The sequence below is a fragment of the Phodopus roborovskii genome, unplaced genomic scaffold (assembly GCF_943737965.1).
Source record: "Phodopus roborovskii unplaced genomic scaffold, PHOROB, whole genome shotgun sequence".
Classification (NCBI taxonomy): domain Eukaryota; kingdom Metazoa; phylum Chordata; class Mammalia; order Rodentia; family Cricetidae; genus Phodopus; species Phodopus roborovskii.
The window spans coordinates 5,305,112-5,316,036 of NW_026126416.1; the positions used below are offsets into that span (position 1 = coordinate 5,305,112).

Genomic DNA, 10,925 nt, shown 5'->3' on the forward strand with positions numbered 1-10,925 from the left:
GTCTTCCTAAGCCCATAAACTAAGAACATCAGAGTAGGGTGGGGCCCTGGAGCCTGGCTGCTCCGGTGTGGTCTCTGGATCCGCAACATCAGCACCGCCTTCCCCTGGGAGCTTCTGAGAGACATCCGGTCTCAAGCCCCACCCAAAACTACCGAACTGGAATCTGTGTTTTACAAGATTCCCCAGGAGATGCGTGTGCACATCAGAGCCTGGGAAGTACTTCCCCGGCGCTAATTCAGGCCGCCAGCATTTCATTTCACACCCAGAGGGGAGGAGGCTGGCCCAAAGTCACACAGCTGGTTCTAATCCTGGCTCCACCAGTTGCCAGAGACTTTGAATAAGTCATTTACAAATGCACAGACTCTCGCTTTCCCTTTCTATAATGAAGGGCACCGCATACACTCAACTCCAAGTGCGTGTGAATGCATCAGGCAGGAAAGCACAAGGATTAGGGTTCATGAACGATGGCTGACTGCTCTAAGGCCACCCTCCCACCTCCCAACACACGGCAGCTTCTCTACAACAGTGCTGACCCAGTACTGCAGCATAGTGGTGAGTCCTGGGCCGCTGGGGTCTATGCAGACCCCTCCTCCACCATTTGACCTTGAACTAGTTCCCGAATTGTTCTCTGGTTCCTGGCTTTAGTTTAAATTCATCAGTGCCTGGACCCCGTCTCATAAGGCCATTGAAGGTCTCTGTGGTACAGAATAAACCAGAAATGACAAATGTGTGTTTCCAAACTACCCCAAAGAAGGAGGCCCGAGGGAGTCATAGGTCATTCCCAGAATGACTCATCCAAGTATCGCAAATGCCTAGGTTTCCCCCTTCCCCCTTCTGGTTCTGAGGTTTGAACTCAGGGCCTCGCACATTCTAGGGAAGTGCTCTGCCACTGAGCTATACTCTCAGGCCCTGAAAACATCTTTCTTCTTCAACTGGTGAAACTGGCTCTCAAGGCTTCCAGTGCCTTCTCTCAGGAGCCACAGAAAGGATCTGCTTAAAGAGGATGAAGGCAGACTAGATGCAGGGCAGCTGTGTTCAAGTCTCTGTAGGCCGTCAGAGGGAGAAGCTTAGACCTGGCCTCCCTGGCTCTTGGGAACGGAAACAGAATTCAGGTGGCTCCTCTCCAGTCATTACCACAGTTGGGAGAGGGTTCAGTAGCTCCGGCAGCAAGGGAGCCTCTGGGTCAGCGTTGCTGCAAGGCTGAGCAGTTCGCACGCGGTTCAGCCCAGCTGACTGTGAGTGCAGGTGTCATCAGCGCCTCTCAATACAGATTCCCAGGCCCCACCCCAACCCGATCAGAATCTCTAGGGTGGATCTGGGAATCCATTTTAAAAGCACCCCACCACCCCCACGATGGTTCTCGTAATAGGAGTGTACGTTTGGAGGCAGGACCAGGGACTGAAGAAGGGAGTCAGAAACATCCACTGACGGCTTCGAGAGGGTCATTGATCTTAGGGATTCTGGAGACTGTAACTTCACTGGGTTTCTGTTCTTCACAAAGATGTACTCTCCATCGGGGATTAAACACCTAATAGCAGATCACACACACACACACACACACACACACACACACACACACACACACACCATCTTACTTTTTGTAGCAAGATTGGTCTCGAACCTACTTTCTTCCTGCCTCAACCACAAACACAATCTCCCTCATCTCTGCAGTCTGGCTCCCTCGGAAACCACCCTCTCAGATGACCTGACTCTGGCCTTGAACGACCGAAGCCTGAGCGCCTTGGGCCTCAGAACAGGCAGCTGCCTCCCAATACACCCTACAGGCCCAGGGCATGCCTGCAACTGCGCGTCCTTCTTTCCCCAAGGGCATCCTGGACCTCGCCTAGGTCCGCCTTGAATGGATACAAAAAGCTCTGCCCACTTTCCTCCTTTGGGTCATTCTCACGGCTCGGCAGGCCACGGGCCACTCACTCACTATTATCACACAACTCCTGCCAGGGAGATGCTACCCTTGGAGATTAGATGCCCTCGCAGAAGCAAAGGGTCGTCAACACCCACAGCAGACAGGGAGTAGCGAACACAAATATAATAAATAAGAGAAAGGGAGTGCCGCCTTTGGCCTTGACCCCCACAGCGCCACCTGGTGTCTGCCGGCACAGAGCAAGCTCGGCGCCTGCGGATCCCGAGTTCCCCGCAAGCTGACCACGCATCCCCAGGGAACCGCACCACCGCGCGCGCGGTGCGTCCTGCCCCGACTGCCCATTCGCCACAGCCTTCCGCTGGTGACCCTGGCTTTATCCCAGACTTCGTGCTGCCCCTTACCACTACGTGGCTGTGGGAACCAGACGAAGTACCAGGTCCTGCCTGATGGTACTGTGCTGGGCTGGGGACACGCGCCCGTGCAGCCAGCAGAGGGCAGCCGGTTCCCACCTTCGGATCCCACATGCGCCCCTGTGGGTACTCCTGTGGGCCCCACCCAGGGAAGGAGGACCCATCTGTCCTCTGGGCACAAACGTCCCCAGAACCTCCCGTCGTCGTTAGGTCTTGACCCCCATTTGGGAGCTGCCGGTCTGAACTCCAGCGGTTGGGCCTGTGTTCATTTGCAGTTCTCTATCGTCTGCACCACTGGGATAGGTCCCACGAGGGGCATTGCTGGCCTGCCTACCCTGGCTAACACACGCAACGAAATCTGCTGTTTCCTTTTTACCCGATGTTCTGAAAAAGTCCGTGTGGGTACCTCTTCCCCGGGCTGACACAGAGAGGCACAGCTCTGGGGAACCAGAGCTGGGCCGAAAACGAGTAACTCCACAGTCCTTCAGACAGGCCTAAATCTGATCTCCTTCGAACCTGGTTGTGGGGCCCTAAAGGGGAAGCAGACTCCTCCCCCACCCCCACCCTTCCCAGAAGAAGTGAGGTTTCTGGGGTTGACACACAAAGTTCCTCTGGCAGAGTTTTCTCTTTGCAAGGGGCTTTCCAAGCTGATCTAATGGAGACTCTCAAAAGCCAGGACCACGAAATTCTCATGTCCTGGGGGCGGGGTGGAGGGCAAACAGGCTGGGCATTGGGTTGCTTGGGTCCCTTAGATAGGAAACTACAACGTAAGCAGACCTTAGAAAACTCTTGGAGTTGAGTCCTCTTCTTGTTTGTTTTTCGAGACAGGGTTTCTCCGAACTCACTGAGACCCGCCTGCCTCTGCATCCCAAGCGCCGGGACTGAAGGCCGCTTGGGACTGAAGGCGTGGGCTGCCACTGCTCAGTTGAGTGGGTCCTCTTTGATTCATTTCGACCAGGCCCTGCTGCGAATTGTTCTGGTCCTGGCTCCAAGGCGTGGCAGGGCCCCCAGACAGAAGATGGACACCAGCGTTCTGTTCTAAACTGCTTTATTGACCAGATGAGGGACCAGCTTCCCCATAGCCCATGCCTAGGGCCCTTGCAGCCAAGAGTTGCACACAGTGCTGTCCTGGGAGCAGCGTGGCCCAGCCCTTCCCTACACTCCCTCTGCTCCCGCCTCGGGGCCTGGAAGCTAGTGAACATCCCTAAGAGAAGGGCGGGGTCTGGGGAGCCAGGACTGGAGGCAGAGGGAAGGTTGTTACTGAAGACAGGCTACCTCTGCCTCCATCCACATTAGAGGGAGTGGCTAGACACAGTACTACCCTGGGCTATGCAGGCACCGAGAGAAACTGTCCATCCCAGCCACCAGCCCCAGGGTTAGTTAGGACCAGAGCTGTCCACGCCAAGATCTGGACCATCCATAAATGTGAATGCATATTCAGAGTATTTCGTTAGGACCTCCCCTTCCCCATCAAACAGGGAGCTTGATGCCTAAGGGGGTCAGGCAGCCTCCACACTGTGGGGTCCTCTGACCTGGGTGGTTCTCCGTTCCCAATGGGGGATGATACCAGTTCCACATTCAAAGGCAAGAGCCCAGAGAAAGAGTTCCTTCCGGGACCCTGCCCCTCCCTACTTCCATGGGGACCCCTCCCCCCCAAGACTGAGATGCCTCAGCCTCCTTCCCAGAGGGTGCTCTCTGCGATCCAACAAAACACAGCCCTTCCCTGGCCCAATCCTGGTCCTGTGCTGGTCCCTCTAGGTCTGTTCGTCTAGGCCCCAAAGATTGGGCTCAGATGTCCTGACCAGTGGAGGGTGGAGGGGTGGGGGGAGGGGACCTGTCCTCTCTAAAGGGGTGACAGAGGTCTCTTAAAGGTGGTGGTGTCAAATGCCAGGCAGGAGGAAGCCCTTAGTGGGGTGGGAGCTCAGGCAGACCCCTAAGCCGAAAGCAGCCAGATACCCAAGTCCGACATTAGTGACGTGTGCCAGGGCCGAGTGAGGGAGAGCATCTTGGAGGTGTCCAAGGCTTCTGGGGAGGGATTGATGACAGAAAGAGAAAGGGAAAAAGCACAGGAGGAAGGCAGGGGACGCGGGCGGCGGCGGCGGCGGCCTCACTCGGAGTGCACCAAAGCACCAGCTCCTTGTCCAAAGCCAAAACCTTTGGGCCCAAAGTTTTTAGCATAGCATCCTGCAGAGAGAAGAGAAGGGTAAGGATGTCTTCCTGTCCCCTTGTGCCTGGACTCGGGAGAAGGTCAGTCCACCATCGTCTACATCCTTCATTGCAACGAGGGAATGAGTCATTTGCTGAAAACCACTGGGCAGGTAGGTATCAGGATCCCAGGCCTAGGCCCTTGACCCTGCTCTATGTTCCTTCTGGCTCTGGCCAATTCTCCCTCTGGCCTGGTTCCCCATCCCTGTCATGAAGGGGGTGCTCTGGCTCTTGGAACAGATGGCCAGGACCCGGTTCATTTGGTTAGTGACATGGCGGCCACTTGGTCTCTGCCTCCTCCTGCCTTCTTCTCCCCAGAGAGAAGTAGGACTACCCACCTTTGCAGTAGATCTCACCATCCTTGTCCGCTAGGAGTGGTCGACTCAAGGCCCTTGCCACATTTGGCACACCGGAAGCAGGACTTATGCCAGGACTAGGTAAGAAAGGAAATAGCATCATGGTAGTGACGAAGGCATTCCATCTAGCCCACCAACAGCTTGCCATAGTGGGCAGACATTCTGCAAGTCAGGTAGAGATACGGGAGTTGCTAGGAGAATGTGGCCCAGACACAGAGCAAAGCAGAGCAGAAGTCAAAACACACACCACTAGTATGCCACCATGAAGCGCTACAATGCCTGGTATTTCCAGCTGCACCATGGAAGGGGGTCACATCCCACCCGGGTAGCTGCAAACCCTGCAGGCTGCCAGGCAAGGCTTCTCCGCACTATTTTGCCTATAAAACTGGTGTGACTCCGAATTAGTCTCGGCTCTGTCACATGCTACTGCCCTAATGTCCTTCCCAGGACCTCTCTGTTTATCTTGTAGAGTGGATGTGAGGATTTGATGTGGAAAAGGCTGGCTCACAACCACAGAACGGGCGTTCACCAACCACTGGGCTTCTCCTGGACCAGCCCCCGCCTCTGAATTGTACATCTCAGTGCCTCGGCTCAGCTCTCAGAGAGTGCTGTGGCCTTGTTCCCTTTGCTAGCCAGCTGCCAGAGTTAAATGACTTCACCAGGGTCAAGTGCTCACATGGGGCCAGGCACGGAGGAAGCCCTGAGCCAAATTTGTACGATTTTTTGAAAGGAGAATGGGTCTGTCTACAGGGTACTAAACTCAATAGGTCACAGAAGGCCCTTTGTGATTCTAAGAGATGACCTAAGCCACCATGGCACCACAGGGACAAAGAGAGACAGGAGTCAAGCTCGTGCACGGGGTATACACACACACACACACACACACACACACACACACACACACACGTACACACACGTGCACGCACAGCTACATAGCATCAGCAGTATAATCAAACTGAACGATACAACCCAGCTGAACAAGCTGAGGTGATGGCAGCATTCAGCTGGGGCAACAAAACATTGCCAGGTGATTTCCTCTTCGTAATCACCAATACCCAGGTGGGAGGGTAAGAAAAGCAGACCTCAGCACTGGACCTCACCCAAGAGACGGCAGCAGCGGTGCTCAGGGGGCTGAGGTGGGGTCAACAAATGATCTCCTTCAGTGCTCTGTGCAAACCTCTTTATATACAGGCTCCCACCCAGCGTATTCGTACTTTGCAGACACCCCCAAATACGCTCAGTCATCCCACACTAGGTACCCTTTGCGCCTCCGTGATTCTTAAGGGGCTTCCTCCTCCCCTCTCCTTTGAGCTCAAATCTCCTGATTCTGCTCCTCCGTACAATCTTCTCTCTCTCTCTCTCTCTCTCTCTCTCTCTCTCTCTCTCTCTCTCTCTCTCTCTCTATTTATTTTATGTATATGGTGCTCTACCTGCAGGGACACCTGCATGCCAGAAGAGGGCATCAGTAGTGGGATCTGATGATGGCTGTTGGGAATTGAACTCATGGCCTATGGAAGAGTGGTCTTAACCGCTGAGCTCTCTCTCCAGCCCCCCTCTCAGTACAATCTTAACTTTATGCTATGCCATGGAAATAAGGGTTCCTGGGTATTTCTTTAATTATTTCCTAATCCTATAGGCAAAGGAGAAAAACTGACTTGTAATATTGATGTCTCTTTTCCCTTCCCTTCCTTTTGGGGATTCAGTCTGGGATTACAGGCATGACTGACTCCTGTTTTCATGACATTTAAGGCACAGCTTTGGTCACTATACACACATTAGCTAATGCGATCTTAGAAACATTTTGTTTGGTAGGGAGCATCATGGTTTCAGGCTGAACTGGTCCCAGCACACGTGAGTAAAGGTAAAGCTATGGTTCAAGCATATTACCGAGGGCCCAGGCAGTTCATTGACCTAGTGGGATTAACAACCCTTCCTGTCTTTGCAAATACAGAAATGTCTTTAAAGGGGGTTAAGTGGCCTGTAGTAAAGTCAGCAGTAGTAAGTAGTAAGAAGCCGCTTCAGAATCAGGTACACCTGGCTGAGCTCCTGGCTCGATTTCTAGCTAGATGACATGAGCGGATCATCCATTCCTGCTGACTCTCATTTTCTTGTTCTGTGTGATGGAGATAATCCTAACAGCAACGTAGGGACTACTATGGTCCAGATTTGACCCGTGTTAGTTACCATTCCTCAAGATCACAGGGCATTCAAAGCCATGGCCCAAAGCAGAAAGAGCTGCCCATGGACTCTAGGTGCTGTGGATTCATTGGCTGGCTGTATGGTCAAACTACTCATACAGCCTGGGCCTCAGGTGAGGATCCAGAACTCCCTTCTTGAGGGACATGAGCTGTGTTCTGCTGTTAGTTTAAGACCATCCCCCCCCAGGACTCTCCTGCTGTTTCCAACCAAGGCCTGAACACCGAGGAAATGATTGCTGGGCTGTTCAGTTTGTTGGCTAGGATGATCCTCATTGGGCACTGCTGATAATCTTGCAAAGGGTAGGCATGGCTATTATAAATAGCATGGGAAAAAACCTTCCAGCAGGCTAACAGGTCCTTGGGGTTAGATGGGTGGGTTTCGGGCAGAACATATCCCATGAAACAAAATGTGTACTTCAAGATGGTCTGTAAATGTTTCTAGAACCAAAACTCCTAAAATCTGATTAAAGTTATGAATCTTCTTCCTAGAAAGAGACACCACTGTAGAAAACCCAGCCATGTAATCTTAGTGGGTGGGCGCTTCAACAGCCATCTATATCCTTAGCATCTAGCCCTAGACTCTAGAGTAGCAGACCTCAGAACTCTATGTCCCATCTTGGAAACGCCCTACAAACTGGCTACAAACTGTAGCTCTGGATGGGGATGGTACAGTTTGTGGACTAGGTGAGTTCCCTGGGGCCTGGGACAAGCAGCCCACAAGGACAAGGGTTCTCAGTTTCTGGATGGAAGCAAAGTCCAGAGCTAGAGTCATCAGTCACAAAGCTCGGTCATTCAGAAGCTCGCCCTCCCTCTTGTCTTCCTCGCCCCCAGTAAGTAATCTTACCTTCCCGGCACCAATCACTTTCTCTGCAGCATAGACTGCCTGGTTACATCGGGGACAGCGCTCAGAGCCACCAATCTTCTGGGCGAACTTGGATGCGTTGGGGTTGGTGGTCGGCCTGTGTCCGGGGGCTCTACGTGCAGAAGTACATGAGAGGAGACAATATTGGAGGGGCAGAGCCCTTTTGCCTCGGGAACTAAAGCTAAAGTCACCCTGGCCTCTGAAATCCCAAAGCTCAGCATATTATCAAAACAACACATTTTCCTCATCACACACTTAAAGGCCCCAGAATCATTTAACACATCGTTTGCTAAGAATCCTCCCCACCCCTCGTTTCTGCAGCTGGTTTATTATTAGAGTCTTTTCAGGAGAAATCTGATGACAGACCATTCCCCGTTCGGGCAATGACCTTGGCTGAAATTCAGTTAACTCTATGTCGTTCAGTCCACTTCCCCACCGCTGAGACGCCAGGCTGCCAGCTACCCTCCCTCTATCAGCGGGTCAGAGGCAAGAGATGACTGAGGAGACCCAGTGACCCCCACGAGGCACTTCCCCTTAGCAGGGGTGAAGGGTGGTAGGACTGTGACACGCACTGTGCTTTCGGTTATAAAATGCAGAAACTGAACTATGTAATATAACTCTGGGGGCCACGCCTGGCTCTGACACTTGTAAAAGTCCAGGATGAATGGCCCAAGCAGCATTCCACATTAGTCCTCAGCTGCTACGACCACCCCACTAGGACAGCCGCTGTGTGACTTCCTTTCATTTATTTTTACTATTTGTTCATCTTTTGGTCTCTGTATTGGGTGTGGGTATGTGCGCACACGTGCACGCTCATATGAACGTGCATATGTTGTGTTCATATTTGCAGAAGCCAAGGCCAATGTTAGGCCTCCTCTGCCTTTTTTTTTTTTTTTTTTTTTTTAAGACAGGCCTCTCAATGTTCCCAGCTACACCATCTGACCAGCAAGTCTCCGCCTCTTCAACACTGGGGCTATAGGGAACACATTGCCAGTACCCAGCTTCTACAAGGGTGCCTGGGGTTAAAACTCCGATCTTCATGTGTATGTGGTGAGGACTTTACCTACTGAGCCATTTCTCTCCAGCCTGCTTTGTTTTTGTTCTATCACACTCTATTTTGTAGCAAGATCTTTCCGGCTCTGCCTCCCTAGGATGACAGGCAAGGCTTTCCCTTTTAAATCAAGGGCTTCCCAGACCCTGCCCCCCCCCCCCCCACTGCTTAACCAAAAGTGTCTCATTGGTGCCCATCTCAGGGGCAGGTGAGAACTCAAGGAAAGGTAGAGAATTGTACTCACTCCGCATGCTTGATGCCCAGAGATTCCCCTTGTCCGTGCTCAGTGTGCCTGCACCCTGCCCATAGCCATAGCCTTTTGGCCCATACTTCTTGCCATAGCACCGACTTGCAATGATCTCTTCTCCATGCACGGCCACGGTGGTGCTGTCCAGATTCTTCTTGCAGACCACTGGGGAGAGACAAGGGAATATTGAGGAACAGTTCCGGGGCCTCCCAGGGCTTACACAGAAAAGGGAGACCATGAAGGTGACCAATAGGCTGGCTTCCAGGGAGTGTCTGATTCCTAAGCGGTCAAGGCCCAACTTCCAGGAAGCTAGGAATGTTTCCCGCAGACCTCTGCACCCTGGTACCCATCCAAGTCTCACCGAACCCCAAGGTTCAGAAGCCAAAGCCGAGGAAGATCAGACGGAGTTTTACTTTCTAGCTAAAACAGATCGTGTGTCCCAGTGGTGGAGGAAGGCAGAGGGGGGAGGAAAGCAGGGTTTGACTGCCTCACACAGAGCACTGAAAGGACACATCTGGGTGTGCTGTTACCCGCAGGTAAAGTGATGATAATGCCCCTAGGGGAATGAGATGCCTGTCACGGTAGTCAGAGCTCAAGTTGCAGTTTTTAGTCTTAAAAGTCACGAGTCACAGGGTGGGAGAGGCAGGAATGCCGTGAGCTAGGGAGACCATCAAGCCGCCTACTCTCTTCTGTCACTGTCAGTGAGCTGTCCCAGATACCCAGCATGCGAGGGAGAGTCCGCCTCAGATCCCAGCTCTCCAACCCATCTGGGTGGCTGGGACAAACTGTTTTGCCTTTCTAGGCTCAGTGTCCTCGTTTATGAGCGGGGATAATCAAGTCTGCCCTAAAAGGTAGTTAGGGACAGTCAAGGAGATCTTAGATGTGACATGCTCACTCGGCGCCTTCTGCACGAAGGCTCATAAATGTCACCCACCCATGTACCACGGGAGAGAGAGCACTTGATTCCATCTTCCTACCTGCCTCGCCCAGGAGACTCATGTAATACTCCCCTGAAGACTGGAGTTGGGTCACCCTAAATCCCTAAAATACTGAAGCTGGAAGCCCAACCACACCTCAGCACCTCGGCAATGGCCTTTCCTTACAACTTGCCTTTCTCCTGCCTTTAAAGGCCTAGCCCTCCTCCAGGTCTGTTTGAGCCCCAGATTGGGGACTTCGGACTAAATAAGGACCCTCTTGTCCAGCACTTGAGATCCCTGCCTCATTCCAGCCATCCAAATATGGACCCTCCCACCCGCTCCCCTGGGGGCTTGGCTCTGGGAAGAACACTAAGGCAGAGAACAACAGGCCAAGGCTCCAACATTCCCTTCTAGGGTGGGAGGTGAGGAACCAGCCTGGCCAGAACAGTTTCCCTTAGACCTACATTAAACTGGGAATTCCAAAATGGGAGGGAGGCCGAAAACACAGATAAGAGGCAAGGAGGAAAAGGCCATTTTGCTGTTGTCTCTGGCAAAAGATGGGGGTCTTGACTCTGGAGATACCAGGGTCGGTAAGCCACACCCTGTAGATGGCTCCCCTGCGTGCTGGTCAACACCTCCTGTTCCTTTCTGCATTGCCGTGGTTTTCCCAGTGGTACAGATCCTCTTACTTTAACTCCCAACATGGCCTCCCCTCCCCCTCCACCCAAGTGATAACAGTATGGGATTCAGCTCACTTGTGGGGTCCCCCACCCCCGCAAAAGCTTGGCCAAGGGGAA

The 10,925-nt window shown here is 52.9% G+C and overlaps 1 pseudogene; it reads right to left on the reverse strand.

Annotated features, from left to right (window-relative positions):
- Positions 1 to 4,127: 4,127 nt before the first annotated feature.
- Positions 4,128 to 10,210, reverse strand: LOC127221244 (cysteine and glycine-rich protein 1-like; annotated as a pseudogene).
- Positions 10,211 to 10,925: the final 715 nt, after the last annotated feature.